The sequence below is a fragment of the Anabrus simplex genome, chromosome 3 (assembly GCF_040414725.1).
Source record: "Anabrus simplex isolate iqAnaSimp1 chromosome 3, ASM4041472v1, whole genome shotgun sequence".
In the NCBI taxonomy this organism is placed as follows: domain Eukaryota; kingdom Metazoa; phylum Arthropoda; class Insecta; order Orthoptera; family Tettigoniidae; genus Anabrus; species Anabrus simplex.
The window spans coordinates 19,472,505-19,488,878 of record NC_090267.1 but is presented as its reverse complement, the minus strand read 5'-3'; the positions used below and the strand labels follow the sequence as shown (position 1 = coordinate 19,488,878).

The following is a 16,374-nucleotide window of genomic DNA, read 5'->3' as shown; positions in this document are numbered from 1 at the left end:
ACATATTTAAGCAGATCCTCCTCTATTCGCGAAAAAGTCCGTGAAATGCTCTGTGAGACTTTTGGTCGCTTGTTGCATTTGGAGACTGAATACTTGCAGCCCTTGCCCTAGTCTTGCATGTTTCGGCATAACTGATCACAGAGACTTACATACAGTAATTGAAATCTTCCACCTTTTTTTGACACTTTTTATTTGCTTTTAACAAAATTAATTAATTATAAACAGTACATGTTTCGTTCTCACTTGAGAACATCTTCAGGTATTAAGCTTAGGTGAATCGCTAAGTTTCTGAGTACATTATTTTCAGGTACATTGTTACTCTTAAAAACTATTTAATACAAAATGTTAAAACAATGTGGAGGTTAATGGGTTGATGAAATGAGACAGGATGAATACATAGATAGCCTACTTGAAAAGCTATATCTACTCACTGGAATAGTTGTTAAAAGTTTCAACTCTGTTGCACTAACAATATCCGTTTGTCTTCCAGTTAAAAGGTTTTTAAAAAAATGTTTGACTTCTTGACACTATTCTAATTATTGTTGAATGTTCATTTCTTTCACTCCTTCCAGGTTGGCTGTTATTTATTTTGAGCTTGCTTAATGTGCCCTAAATTGAGTCTAATGCGGAACTATGAAGCAGATTGCCGTTCACTTTTTGAGAAGGGAGCTTCGTCTCAATTTCTGAAATGAAATGAGGGAAAATAAAGATTTGTTTTATAATTAAAAAATGTGTCTATACATAATATCTTAATGTATAAAATGGTTGATACCTTACTGTTGTTAAACTCCAATTCTACTGTGACCCTGGAGGGGCTATGTTTGAAGCTGCTTTGTGTCTTGTACAATAATGGTGTGTGTGTTCCGTTATTTGTTCCTCCTTCCAGGGAGGCAAGGCTGCGGTGAGGGGAGGAGGCGTGTCGCTTACTGTCACGGCTTCGGCTTTAGAAGGGGTGGGGAGAGTGGATGTACAAAATGGCGGAGGATCGTTCTTATTCATTCTTTTATTGTCTGTGTTGTTTCTTTTGCCTAAAGTTTCAAGACTTGATAATATCTCTTCAAATATAGGGTTTCTATAGTCAATTGTATCATTCAGATTATTATCCTGATTACTTTTTTGTTCTAAATAAATATATAGATTTTCTAATGTATTTAGAAGAGCTCCTTTGTTTATTTTACGTAACATCCTGCTCTATAGTTGTGAACTGATGTCCTGTTGTACTCATGTGTTCGCCCATCGCGGAATTTTTTTTATGCCTTTCAGCATTGACATGCTCTAAGTATCTTACAGTGAAACTGCGCCCGACATACCTTCTTTCACATTGATGACTCTTCAATTTGTAAACTCCTGATCCTAATTGTTTGTTTTTTCCAAGGGAATTAACACTATTGTAATTAAAGAATTTTTGCTTTGTATTATTACTGGTTGAATACGCGATCTTATAATTATATTTTCTAAAAAAATTCGTTACTGTGTATAAGTTAGGGTTGTTGAATGTGAACTTGGTGTATTTATCTTTCTTTTTTATTTCAGGTGTCAGATTAGTTTGTAACTTCTGTTTGAATTATTTTGTTTACCATATTTAATTCAAATCCGTTGTATTGGGCTTGTTTACGGATAAAGAGCAGTTCTTTTTCTCGTTCTGTGTGTGTAAGGGGTATATAAACCGCTCTATATATGTAACTGTAGTAAGCTGACCTTTTTTGTGACTCCGGATGCTATGAGTAGTTCTTTATTGTAATGGGAGTAAAAGTGGGTTTTCTGTGTATCTTGAAGACAAACTCTTCCTTTTTCTGTGTTATATTTATATCTAAACAATTTATGGAACCTTCTTTTTCTTTTTCTACAGTAAACTTTATTCTAGAATCCACTGTATTTAATTTATTGAGGATATTTTCACTGTTGTTCACTCTTCGATATATTACTACAAAAGTGTCGTCTACAAAGTGTATCCATAAATTGAGACACTCTATTTGTCCTATTATTTTGGTATGTTCGAGGTAATCAAGATAAATATTGGCTAAAATGCCAGAAGAGGGAGCACCCATAGGGTGGGCCTTCCTGTCTATGTATCTTCCTATTGAAAGTGAAATAATTGTGTTTTGTAACAAATTTAAGTATATTAATAAAATCTTATATTTCTGGTAGGCTAAGTTGTTTGTGTTCTATTACATTCTTCCTGATAATTTTTATTGTTTTGTCCACTGGAATATTTGTACACATGTCCTTGATGTCAAAGGAACATGTTACTTGATGTGGTGTTAATTTAAAGTTCTTGAGTACTTTGCAAAATTCTACAGAATATTTTATTGGTGTTTTGTTGTAAAAAAGGTATGTTGTATCAAATAAGGTGGAAGATTTCAATTATTGTAAGTCTCTGTGATTAGAATTTGATACGGAAAATGAAGCTGATGACTTGCAAAAACTGATGACCGCGATTTTATATGAAGCAGTACCACTCGAATAATTGCTCATTGTGGATTAACAAACAATACTGAGATCGCAGAAAATGCATTTACCGTACCCAAAATACTCATAAAATATGTTTGTACCAGACTGGAACAGAGCGTCAGTAGTCACTTCCATGCTGATTCACTTACTGAACTAGTACTTCCTACCGTCGGATAAATGCATGCTGCGCAGTATTTGGAGTGCCCAGTTTTGCAATAGGAAAGCTGCTACATGAGTAGTTCATACCTTTATTTCGAAACGCATCCAGAACTCTGCGATGAATGATTGAAAAAATGAGTGCGTCAAATATGGGAACATTTCTTTACCCTCACTTTGGACCCAAAAATATTGGGATGAGTAAATTATGCAAGGGCATTAATTATGCAAGAAAATATGATATAATAATACTCAATCATGCTGTGGGAATGAAAGAACGAAAAAATTGTTTCTTGCTTAAAGGTACTGTGATAAAACCCACTTTAACAATACACTGGTCTACCACAGATATATTTTATACAAACAGATATTCTTAACCTTTTCTGAATACAGTAGAACCTCGATATCTAAAATCACCTTGAGAGCTAAATTTTATTTCGAGTTATTGAAATTTTGAGATATAGAGAATACCGTTTTTGAGCATGTATAGCACATAATGACTCCTCGGATTCAATTCCTCTCAGAATTCTCTGAACAACTCTCTTCCTATTGAAATGCTTCAAGTTCTTAATCACCCCGTGGACCATGGGCTGTAGTTTGTATGTTACATTCGGTGGCAAGAAGACCATGCGCACTGCCTTTAATTCCTGAATGAGCAGTTGTCTATGAAGAGGAGGATTTTCATCTCTTCGCATTGAAACTTCTCATCCATGCCACACAGCCAAGATACGTAAATGAAGCTTGTTATCCGTGACTACGGGGGTTGCTTTCGTATGTGACTGTAACTAATTCCACACCCAAGAAACAGAGAGACTTCACCAATTTTCCGATCACTAGAAGTTTTAGTTTTTCAGTTGTCATCATATTAGCTCCCAGCATCACCATATCCCTTTCTTTACTTGTTAACTGTTTCCCATGGACCATAAAAGTTGTATTGCACAGTTAATTTGCAAAATTTGAGGTACAGAGTATTTTTGCATCAATGGAGGAAATCTTTGCTTTGAGAAATCGAGAAATTTGTTTAAGCGAATTTCGAGTAATAGAGAAATAAATAAAAGTGAGGAATAGGTCAAACGACCAGGAAAATTAAATTACTTCGAGATGCTGATTATTCAAGTAATGGAAGTTCAAGATATCGAGGTTCCACTGTATTTCACTAAATTTCTACCACTAGCTTCTCAAAATAGTCGAGTTGAAGGGTTACAATGACAACAATAGCTAATGCACAGAGATCAATTACCCACCACTGAGCATGGCAGTGAATAGTTAAAGAAAGCTGTACTTACTTGCTTTCATCTTTGAAACATGGAACCAGTTCAGCTGTATGTTCACCAATGAATGCTTTATCCTTATCCTCTGCAAAAGGCTGTGAGTAAGAAATTCAGAATGTAAATTCAAGAAACACAAGTAATGAGTTAACAAGAGTACATTAAAGAATATTAGGTATGGAAATCCACCTGTTCAATACTAAAAATTGTGATAATTATTAAGTCATCACATATTTATTTGTTTCAGCAATAAGGTATGCCATCATCAGCCTAAGAAAGTATAACAAAGACATTGAAAAAAGCTACATTAACATAGGTTCTTAAGAATAATAGACACAAATAATTTGTGTATGTTACAAGATTTGTCGTAAGAGAATTTACATAGAGAGGTATACACCAAAATATTTGTACAGTTAAAAAATACCAAAACTAGAATGATTTTTCACTATGTAATAACAATATAAACTTAAAAATTTCATGATTGTTCCGTACTGAATAGAGAAATATACAATATTAAATAGAAGGAACCAAATAGAAGTTCAACTTAATAACAGAGTACTGAAAGGTGGATCCATCCTTCTATTTTTAATATTGTAAATAACAATACAGTAAAACCTCATTAATTCGAAGTCGTTGGGACTAAAAAATCGGACTTCGAATTACATGATTTCGAATTAACCACCAATTCGCAATTCAGAAGTACCAACCCTTGCCGCGGTACGAAATATTCTAAGGCCCGTTATTGCATGCAGTTAACCTTGATTCACAGTTTATACCTTTCAAATGCCATGAAAAAAGAACTATTTCCAAAATGTATCCAAAAAGGTGCATTTACAGTATTCAAATAATGCACTTGCATATCTCACTGGCAAATATAACCTCACACAACGAAAGAAAGAAAAAAAAAGCATAGAGGAGAAATCTATGCTGGCTCCCATGTGCAAGTGCTTTATTCATTGGAGTACTATACTGTATGCATTTTAGATGCCTTGTATTTACACAGAAAGTACCCGATGCCCTTAAAATCAAACTTTCCTATGACTCTACCCTTGTACGATTTCCCGCCTTGGCACTTTTCTCGTACTTCAGAAATGTAAACACTTGCCACGTCACAAAGTATTCTAAGACCCATTAATACATGCAATCACCTCGAAACACAGTTTAAACCTTTCCAATGCCATAGAAAAACTTGGATAAATCACTGACGAACATAGCCTCATGCAACGAAAGAAAAAAAATCACACAATTAAAACACGAGGATAAATTATGCTGGTTCCCCTGTGCAAATGCATTATTTTTTGGATATCTGTACTGTTTGCATTTTTAGATGCTTTGTACTGGGATGGAAAGTGCCCGACGCCCTTAAAACGTAGATTATCAAACTTTTCTGTGACCAGGGGATAAAGTTTCTCGCTTCCATGTGCATTGCAACTGCAACGCAGTACAATGACCCCCAGCCCCGACCCTTGTACAATTCTCCGGCTGGCACTTTCTCCTTTAAAACCATAAGACCATTTAGTCTCGCATTAAAATAAAGCAAGGCAGTTTCATCGGCAATGACAGTATTGTTCGGTGCCTATGAATTTATTATATGAGCCACGCTTTTTCGTCAACTGTCAGCATCGCCAGTGTTCGTGCATTCTGTTTTCCTGCATACTGCCTGTTGCGTGATATTACGGCGTTCCTGAAAAGGTTGAATACAAAAGAATTCCGATTTCATTCAACTTAGCAATAATGAAGCGCACTGTAGACCCACCGAAGTGAGTGTAAGTGTGGAAAGCTACCTCTCCACGTTCCGGAACACGCGTTCTATTATGATGCGGATAAATTTTGAGTTGAAATTACTCTGTAACATACTATTGTTTTAAAATGTAAAGGCCGTTCTGAATGGGGCCGACATTGTACTTCGAATTACGAATTACCGTATTTCGAATTAAACAATTTAAATAACATGCAAAATTGTATCTCATGTTTCCGGGAACGAGAGCTTATTCGAATTATGTGGGATTTTGAATTAACCGATTTCGAATTATCGAGGTTCTACTGTATAGGTCTTTAATTGCTTTACAGGATTTGGTTTATCTTTTTAACAGCTTAATTCATTTTAAAATGTTTATAATCACTGTAAATGGGTCAATGGGCTAATCACAGCAACCAGTTTTTAGGTAACAGAAGTTCCTCATAAAAATATTTGCTAGTTAATTGTTTAGAGCATTCAACTTGGACTTAACAAAGTATAAATTTTAAATACAATTAACCTTATATAGATAAAATAGACTTGCTTGGTGTATGTATCACAGGTTGTGAAATAAATAAATAAATAAATACATAAATAAATAAATAAATAAATAAATAAATAAATAAATAAATAAATAAAAAAAGTTTCAATGAGTAAAAATACGTAAGTCCATTACATGGCTTAGTTTTCGTGTCTGTAAATAAATTACAAACTTGATAGATGTAAATTAATATAAGGAACAGACAAGGTTCTTGAAAGAAGTAGTATTTCAAGTGAATCTTATGAAGTTCTGGAAAGATCTCGAACCAGAAACAGAACCTAAAAGAGGAAATTAAGACGCATTAGCACGACAGAAGAAGCAAATGACGGGGAATTTTTTAAATAGAAACTCACTTTGAGCGCCAAGTTGAAGGTAGAGAAGCTAGAGAGAAACTGACGAGCTGAGTGATAGGCAACAGACCACCAGAGAGGGTGGGGAGGGGCAGGGTATATTAGGTTGGAGGAGGGGAGGTCGCGGTAGAGGAGAGACATTGATCGAGAGGGTGTGGACGGCGGCAGGGGTAATATGCAAGCGTGTTATGTATTATTTTGTGAATTGATTGATTTTTAGGTAATTTGAGATTATTGATTATTGAAATGAGTGTATCAAACAAAATTGTGGGTTTTTCAGATAAGTCATTGAGATTAAGATTTGGATTGTAGCATTGATCAAGTAGGATGAAACAATGCTCAGTTAGATCGAGTAAAAGGCCCTTATTTATAAATTCAATGATATCTACATCATGATTGATGCTGCAAAATTCATGTTTATAATCATGTGTGTGTTGACCTACTGGAGAAAATTTCCTGTATTTAATTGCATTTTCATGTTCCATGTATCTAAATTTAAAGGATCTACGTGCCTGTCCAATGTATGTGCTGTTACAGTCGTTACAGTGGAATTTATATACACCTGACTTATCGAAAGGGTTAGAAGCATTAATTAAGTTGGAGTTGTGCAATATGTTGAGGTTTCTATTATTGGTTTTGACGGAAATAGTAAGGTTTTCTTTCTTAAATATGTTTGTGACCCTATAAATATTGGAATTGAAGGTGAAGGATGAGAAGGTTTTGGATTTAGTGATTTCTTTTTGTAAATTAGATTTTGGTCGGTGCCTAAACTTATTAATTATGTGTTCTATAAAGCTATGGTTGTAGCCATTGTGAAGTGCAGTATTACTTATAGTATTTAACTCTTTGTTTAAGTCTGATTTTGACATAGGGATATTAAAGCACGATATATTAGACTATTGTAGGTAGCACGTTTATGATTAGGGGGTATACGCAGTCTTGTTTGTTAGTTGTAGCAGTGTATGTAGGCTTTCTATAAATTTTGCATTTAAAAGAAAATGGGAGCCTAGTGAAAGTTAGATCTAAAACGTTAATGGTGTTATTAATTTCTGATTCTATTGTAAATTTGATATCTGTATCAATGTTATTAAGGTGTGCTAAAGTGGTAGAATCATCGGTGGTGTGTTGGTCCATAATAATGAATGTATCATCCACATATCTGGACCAAAAGTGTATGGAATGCAAAATAATTACTATTAATTAAAAGCTTCAAGATGGATATGAAATCAGCTATTTCTAGTTGACTAAGTTGGCTATGAGTATGTAAGTTTTTTAGGATGATTGGTAGGATTTTTTCTGGCTTAATACTTGTATACATATTAGTGATGTCAAAGGAATGTATTGAATGGTATGTTTGAAGTCTAAAATTGTCTAATTGTTCAATTAGTTCTAATGCATTCTTGATGGATTTGTTTGATTGAAAGGTGTAGTGTTTTTTAAGAAATTGTTGACTGAATTGAGCTGTTTTATACAAGGGGCTTGGTCTAAAATTTACAACAGGTCGTATAGGAACTCCAGCTTTATGAATTTTGGGTTGTGCTTTGATGGTGGGTAGTCCTGGGTTCATATTAATGAGTTTGTTTTTTTTCACTCTCAGTTAGCATAATGGAGGTATTTTTAAGTGTCTGTTTAAGTTGTCTTTGAATGGATTGGGTAGGATCCTTTTTGATTACTGTAAAGGTACTATTTGCGAAGAAGTTTTTTGCTTTGGTGACATAATCTATTTGGTCTATTATAACAGCAGTGTTGCCTTTACTGCCTTGGTAACAGTGGTTTTTGAGATTTTAATTTTATTTTTAAGTTGAAGAATCTTTCTTCTATCTGCGAGTTGTGATGTGGTTATGGTATGAACAGGTGAACTGAAAATGTTGTTTAGTAATCTTTTAGCTTTGTGTCTGAGTTCATCTCGGGTATCGTGGGGCACTTTATTGATAGCTGCTTCTGTTTCTATTACTAGCTTTTTAACAACATTTGATATATTATAATTGGGCCAATTATGCTTAGGGTCCTTAGACAGAATTACAATTTCCTCATTGTCGAAGTTAGTGTTGTAATGATTAATGAATTAATGAATACGCAATTGTTTCAGTTCGTACACGAACATTTTAAAATTATCTGTATATATTATTTTTAAGAACCTATGCTAATGTAGCTTTTTTTTCAATGTCTTTGTTATAATTTCCTAGGCTGATGATGGCCTACCTCACTAATGAAACTGGTCCCACAAATGTAAACAAATAAATATGTGATGTCTTAATAATTATCACAATTTTTAGTACTGAACAGGTGGATCTCCATACCTAATATTTTGAATGTAAATCTCGATTCAATACGGACCCTAAAAATGAAATTTTGACACTAATAAGAGTAAAAACATATAGCTACACAAGAAACAGGTAACAGAATAGATTTGATATTTGCACAATTAAAATATAATTAACCTACCTTTATATTTAAAAGAAGAAATGGACAGGACCAAGTAAGTGGAAAATAAGCTCATTCTGACGGAACAATTTGTGAAAGAAAGCCATTGCACTACAGATGGTTTAAGAAAGTATAAATACGTATTTCATTAGTGAACGACTTTCTGAAGAGTAGTCTATAATGTGAAGAAGCCTCCAGCTACTGGGCCAATGAACTATATTAACCATGTAATCTGAGGCCCTAAGACATGAGTCTCCATGTCCCATAAAGACTGATCCTGACTTGTTAGTTTTTTAGAGTGAGACAAATTAGGCTCATGTGGGTAAACAATGGTAAAATATCAAAAGCTAAATTCATGCATGTTGAAATGTAGTGTTAACCACAGGTCTTGTGAGAGAAATGAGCAAAATTTTGTATTGATAACTGAAATAGAATAAAATTGCATAATGAAAACACACAGATTGATTTCCACTCACAAGTATACACTGACCAAGTAAGCTATTCACCCTGAAAGCTCATAAATCATTGAAGATTTCAGAAGTCTACTCTCATTTGAATTAATGTTACGGTATATTTCAATGCTGTCAATTTATGCTGAAAGTATTGTTTTATGTGGCTTTTTAAGTCAATCAAAACTAATATCACTAATGACTTTAACTACCTTCCCAATGAACATTACCGTTGTAACAGACACAGAATTATGAGTCCATCCCTTTTATAAGGATAAAACTTCCTTCATACTACGCTGAACTTCCACCGAAAAGAAATGTACAATATTATCAGTATAGGCAAAAACAGTACAGTAAAATACCAGTATAAAAACATTTTGGGGACCTCTGAAATTGACTTGTCTTAGTGAAATTTGGTTATACCGAAATAGTCTTAAGAACTTACCCATTGCTAAACCAGTGTTTTTACAGATCACCAGGCTAACATAAGTTAGATGAGTGTTAGTCACATAATATTAATACATATTTGAGTATTTAGGTGTTCCAAATAAAAATTTAAATACTGTAAAAATACTATATAAATGTTTAGCTTGAATAATAAGTAGTGTTGTGCGCGAACGGTGTCTGGATGAGCGTGGAATCGCATGGGAATACTCGATTCCGCCCGACCTCACAAACTCATATGGCATTCTACAGCAACCGAGTGGTAAGTTCCGATGTTACATGATTGTGAACGAGCAGTAAAACACGAGAAACTGAAAATAATCTGTCATATCTTGTTCGTGATAATAACACTGACATAGTTCAATTTCGACATTAATATTATTGACATAGCCCTGAGGGGATGAAACTGAAATTTTATCATTTTCACTTTTATGTAGTAGGCCTATTCTCTGCCTGGCTACTCATTCCTGCCACCTAGCTGACGAAAATTTCTGGGAAGAACACTGTAAACCTGTTGAAGAATCTGTTATTTCAACATGAATTTCCACATAAAAAACTTAATACTGTGTTTATTAAATGTGAGGAAAATTAGGATACATATATCTATACATGAAGTAATGATATAAAGTACAGGTACTTGCAAGAAGTTTTCGGCATTCAAATTTTACCCCGTGCTGGCACATTATGTCCTCGACTTTACTTTTTGAAAAAGTCTGTGAATTTCTTCTGAACAATCCCAAACACAAACGAATATTCAAAGTAGTCAGCAACCACTGCACTTGAGTTTAAAAAAAATTCTGGCACATCACTTCGTAACAGAAGAACATCCTGAAGACTAAGTGCCATGTTATTGCCTACACAAGAGTCGAACTCTGCTGAACACTGTGAGGCACATCTTCTTCTTCCGCCTCATCATCACACGGTACTAGTGCCAAGCGAAACATGTCCCAGTTAACGAAGTATTGTAGTAGAAAGAATTTCTAGCAAAAACAAATTATGTATTGAATAGGTGGAAAACAAAAATAAAAATTGTATGCAATTTATGAGGGCATTTTACGTTGTATATCTGTGTGTAATGCTTTCGCTTCTGTTGATCCGTATTGGCGAAAGAGTCAACTGGCACACTAATACAACACGTTGCTTCACAAATGAAAGATATTTCCCATATCTAAAGATGAGACGAACGTATTATTAAAGGGTGTGAAAAACATGAGGGAACAAATATGAAAACCTTTTCCTCTGGGGCTTATAAAATAACAAGTGCACTTAAAGTTGTGAAAAGCACCAAACAACGAACAAGAAAACATATGCATGGGGGTAAATAGAAATATCGAAGTATTATTGCAGATCACACCCTTTCTAAAAACAAATGTTAGTAGAAGTCTCTTGGTTCAAAGCAGGGGGTTATTAAACATTATTCTCTGATCACATTCTTTGAAAATGAATTGGAGGTCACACTGGATAATGTGCAAATAGCAGGATAGGCTTTGGCTGCCATTTTGAATTGAACAAAACTTCAACCAAGACCGACTTCAACCAAGACCGACTCCAAGTTGGTCTTGATTAATGTCTGAGGACTGGAGTCGTTCTTGCTCCAAAAAATTTGAGTGATCGAGTCGAAACTCGAAGATGCAAGTTCAATATTCATGACCTCTGCGTGCTTCAAGACGTGGGCGCTCAATCCACTTTCTGGCAGATTTCAATTTAGTCTTCTTTAGTAAGAAATTTCACGACATTGAGGGGCTAATGCCATACTTCTTTGCTATTTCTCCTTTCTCCACTTCCCGAAGTATTTAACATTTTTCTTTTAAAGAAAACTGCTTTCGCTTGTTTTGATCCTCATTGGTGAAAGAGTCAACTGGCACACTAATACACACATTGCTTCATGAATGAAAGATAAACAACGAACGCGTCATGAGACGTGAATAAATGAAATGCAGTACTGAAGGTAAAGATGTGAAACTGTAACATTCATTGGTCGATTGTAAACGTAGTGTTCCTTCCCAGCCAATAGCATTACTTCTTAAGTAGTGGTTACTTCGAAATCAATATATTGCTCGACCAACTGCATACATGCATGAAAATTGCTACCTGAATCGTATCCTGCAAACGTGAATACTGTAATTAAATCCGCGCATCCCCATATTTGAAGATATTTTTATTAACAGATAATTGGCTTTAATTGGCTTTATATGTGTAAGAAATTAATCCTGCATAATGACATTGAGTACCAGTACACCAAAATTGAATAAGTTAATCTTCACGTGCTATTGGGTAGGCACTCCACTCTTCAGAATTGTGATGTGTTTGTTTATCTTCCCCTGATTTGTAATCTGGTAGTTTCGCCTGTGTGTTGTATAGTGTGTGCTATCTGGTGTTAGCTGTATGGAGACATGTTGTGAGAAATACCCAGTCTTTAAAACAGGATGAATTTCAAATATATTTCGAAGAAAAGAATGTGAAATACAAGCAAAAAGATACATTTTAATTTGTTATACTGAAGGTATGAAATTCGTTAAATTGAAATATTTTAACACACATTAAATAGGGAAAAGGAAGGGCAGGGGGCCTAAAAATAATTTTGTTATTGTGAACATTTCATTAAACTGATGTTCGTTACAATGACATTTTACTCTATTATGAAAGAAAATTATTACAAAAATTTGTGGAGAAGAGCAAGTTCTCTTTGATGAACAAAGAAGAAAGTGGTGGGATTTTCTTTTATGTGACTGCACTTACCAGTGTAATGCCATCTGTATTTCCAGGGTCCAATGCATCATTCTCTACCTTTGGAATGATTGAAGTCTGAGGCTCGACCTTTACAGTAGGCCTACTGTCATTACCTGCAGTCTTATTTACAGGCGGATCCTAGAAAGGAATGAAAAAAGTAATAGAGGATTTCAGCTAAATTACTGCTGCAGCATGAATCAAAACAAATCCATGGCTGTGATAATATATGTGTTAACAGGAATTATAACAATGTATAAAATGAAGATTCACTAGACCTTGTTCTAAAACAGGATATTTCTCCATTCAAAAACTGTTTCTGCAAAAGAAGTGGTCAAATATAAGAAAGTAGATTTATAGTCTTGTATTCATAAGAAAGAACATAACAGATGTGTTGCGAGCGAATAAAATAGTTGCTTGCTATGTTTCTATTGACTGTTGAGTGACAAAGTTGCTAGATATGCTCTTAGTATCACGTGGTCACTCCATAGGTACAAAGTCATTATTAAGTAATTACTGCCTGTGCAGATGGAAATTGAGCCAGTTTTTGTCATAAATGAATTATATTTTTGCCTAAGAGAGATCTTTTCATATATTTGTTACTTGGGAATATCCATCGCATTGTGTACTGATGGCTGCTGTAGACGGAGGGGTAGAATTCATCACCTGAATGTGAATGCGAGATATTCCTCGTAGCACAGTGTCTGGAAGAAACATGATTATTGAAAATAATAGTTTAGATATATTGTGCAGAAGGTTTTGAACTGTTATTGTTCTTTGGTACGGTGATTAAAAATTCCTCCATCGGAGGTATAGGAACTACACTCATTATCATAAAAACCAGAACACCTTGAAATGAAATGGCGTATGGCTTTTAGTGTCGGGAGTGTCCGAGGACATGTTCAACTCGCAGGTGCAGGTCTTTTGATTGGACACCTGTAGGCGACATGCGCGACAGGATGAGGATGAAATGATTGATATCTCTGCACATAACAGCCAACTGATAAAATGTGCCTGCTGTTCTTGTTTTCACTATAAACCGAAGGTAATAGATCAGTGTGACCTGAGAAGATGTGCTGGATGCCTCGCAAATGTATGCGAGAACTGTACCGTCAAATGAGCGAGTTTGAAAGAGGGCACGTTATTGGCTTTTGAGAGCGTGATGAATCCATCTGCAAAATTGCTGCTCGTTTGCGATGAATTTTGTGGGCAGTGCACGAGTGTGTACGGAATGGTTCACTGAAGGCCACAGAACATGACAAGATGGGTCTGGTCACACCACCCAGACCAACCCCCGAGAAATTCAACACCTCATCCGAATGGCATTGCAGAACAGATCTGAGTCCTCTTTGGCTCTGGCGCAAGAGTGTATAAGTGTAACACATTGTACACTATCAGGTGTGACAGTCCGTCACTGTTACTTACAGTCTGGGTTAGCGGTGCATTGGTCACTTCTGTGCCTACCTTTGACTAATGTGCATGAACATGCTAGACTGCATGACATCACTGGGGCAGGAATGGCAGCAGATGGTGTTTTGGGATGAATCCAGGTTCTGTTTGTTTGAAAATGATGGCTGCATTTTGGTTTGCTGCAGACAGGGGGGGAGGCATCCCATTGACTGCATTTGGACAAGACATACAGCGCGAACTCAAGGCCTTATGGTGTGGGGTGCTATTGGGTACAACCAATGGTGCGTGGCTAGGGCACTCTGACCAGTCTGACCTACGTGAATGACATTCTGCGACTCTCAGCCATATTTCAGCAGGACAATGTGCAACCACATGTTGTTGTATGAACACATGCCTTCTTGTTGTCACAGGATGTCGGACTCTTGCTCTGGCCCGCCCGATCATCAAACATTTTGCAAATCGAAAATGTGTGGGATATGATGAAACGATGGGTGCGGTGCTGTGACCCGGTGCCAACCACCAAAGATGAACCAGGTGAATGCCGCATGGATGGCTATACCCCAGGACACCATTCATGCCTTTACATATTGCCATAACACATGGAACGTGTTATCGGTGCCCATGGAAGACCCGGTGCCTACTAGACAACAGGACACATGCTGAACCTAGGTGACTGAAATGATAATCGTTTATGCAGACCATACTAATGAACATGTCCCATGAATATGAGCTTCCTATCTCTAGTCTTTCAAGGTGTTCTGTTTTTTATGAACATGAGTGTATATCACACATCAACATCCACCTCTACAATGAGAAACATTTTGGTCAGTAATTACAAGATGTCATTGTCTTCTGTCAATCTCTTTTTTTTTTAATTAGGCATGATTTGGATGTATCTGAGCCTTATTTTGTACCGCATATAATTGTATATCTTACCTTCTTTATTGTTTTAGGTCATATTTCAGTCAGTGTAATTGTTTAATAAAGTCATATTTTGGTTATATTTTGCGTGCAATAACATACTGTACATTCAATGTGATGTCCAATGTTGCTTGTGTAGATGTGTTTATGGCATACGGACAAAACTTGAAGCTTGGGCCTTAAAGCGAATAGTTTATGCTTATTGCATCCCATCTGATTTTACATCACTTGTATTACAATAACTTCCTTCAAGGTAAGACTTACAATGTGGGTATTTATGTCCATTGTAACGTCATCCTTGTTAGGAGACAAGGAAATACTGCAAGGGCTTGTCTTCTCACTCATGGCTCGTGATCACCTGAGATGGCACATACTTCAAATACAAAAGAAATTAACTCTATAAGAATAATGGAATAAACCCCCATATTATGCAAATTTACATAAATGGCAACAGTAACTAAAATTCGTGAATTTGTCAATAGTCGTAAGTTTAATTTATTGCACACATTTCTTCTAATATTCTTATCACCGTACCTGATCACGACAGAATTCAAATATACACCGAACTAGCAAAGTCCATAATGCACTGTAAACTGGCAAATTTAACATTTGTATTCTAAGTTCTACCTGAGTACACATTCAAGTTCATTACTCGTCATAAGTTATGAATTTCATTATGGTCCGTATTGACAATTGATCACTATCAAAGGGTAGGAAGGGTCCACCTATTCAATACTATTAGTTTGTATATTATCCTATAAAACAGGGACTAGTTTCGACTAGGGAAGGAAATTCGTGTAATGTGGTTAGGTCAACAATAAGTGCTACAAAATACAATACATTACCAGATCAATTACAAGGGGCGGAAATTGCCATTGAAGAAGGGATTAGTATTCATTCAGATGACAAAAGTCACGATGCAATGTCAGAAACTTCAGAAGACGTACTTATGCCATCATCCTCTAACAGTATTACAACAAATGATGAAATTTATGATATGGAAGACCACATTGGTTGGTAGGAGTTGTGATACAATTAGCACTCGCAGAAATGTACGTCAGATTAAGGAACAGACTATGACTCCAGAAAGTCATAACATCAATACTACCATGAAAAGGACAAGAAGAAAAATCGCTCAACTGAGCTGGAAAAGAAAAAACATAAAAGGAACAGGCAAAGTTGACAGCCCTATAAAAGTGATGGGAACATTCTAAACCCAGGTAGGTTCCTAAAACCAAGGGACTGTCTGAGTTGCCCGAGAAAGTATACAAGTAACTTTGATGAAGAATGAAGACAAAAAATATTCTCATTCTGGAAGTTATCAGATGTGCATAAGCAGTGCAGGTAGATCATGTTGTACCTCAGAGGACGACTGCAGTGTTATGAGGCAAAATACACTCTTTTATCACATGATTAAGGATACCATCTGGATACAAGTTTAACAAGCCTTTTTCATAACAACTTTAAACATGAGTGAAATGTTTGTGAGAACTGC

The 16,374-nt window shown here is 35.7% G+C and overlaps 1 long non-coding RNA gene across 1 annotated transcript; it reads right to left on the bottom strand.

The window, feature by feature from the left end:
- Positions 1 to 259: 259 nt before the first annotated feature.
- Positions 260 to 12,682, bottom strand: LOC137498990 (uncharacterized). The gene is made up of 3 exons (XR_011017961.1): positions 12,561 to 12,682; positions 3,894 to 3,973; positions 260 to 683 (listed from the first exon to the last, which is right to left on the bottom strand). It is a non-coding gene; the product is annotated as an uncharacterized lncRNA (long non-coding RNA).
- Positions 12,683 to 16,374: the final 3,692 nt, after the last annotated feature.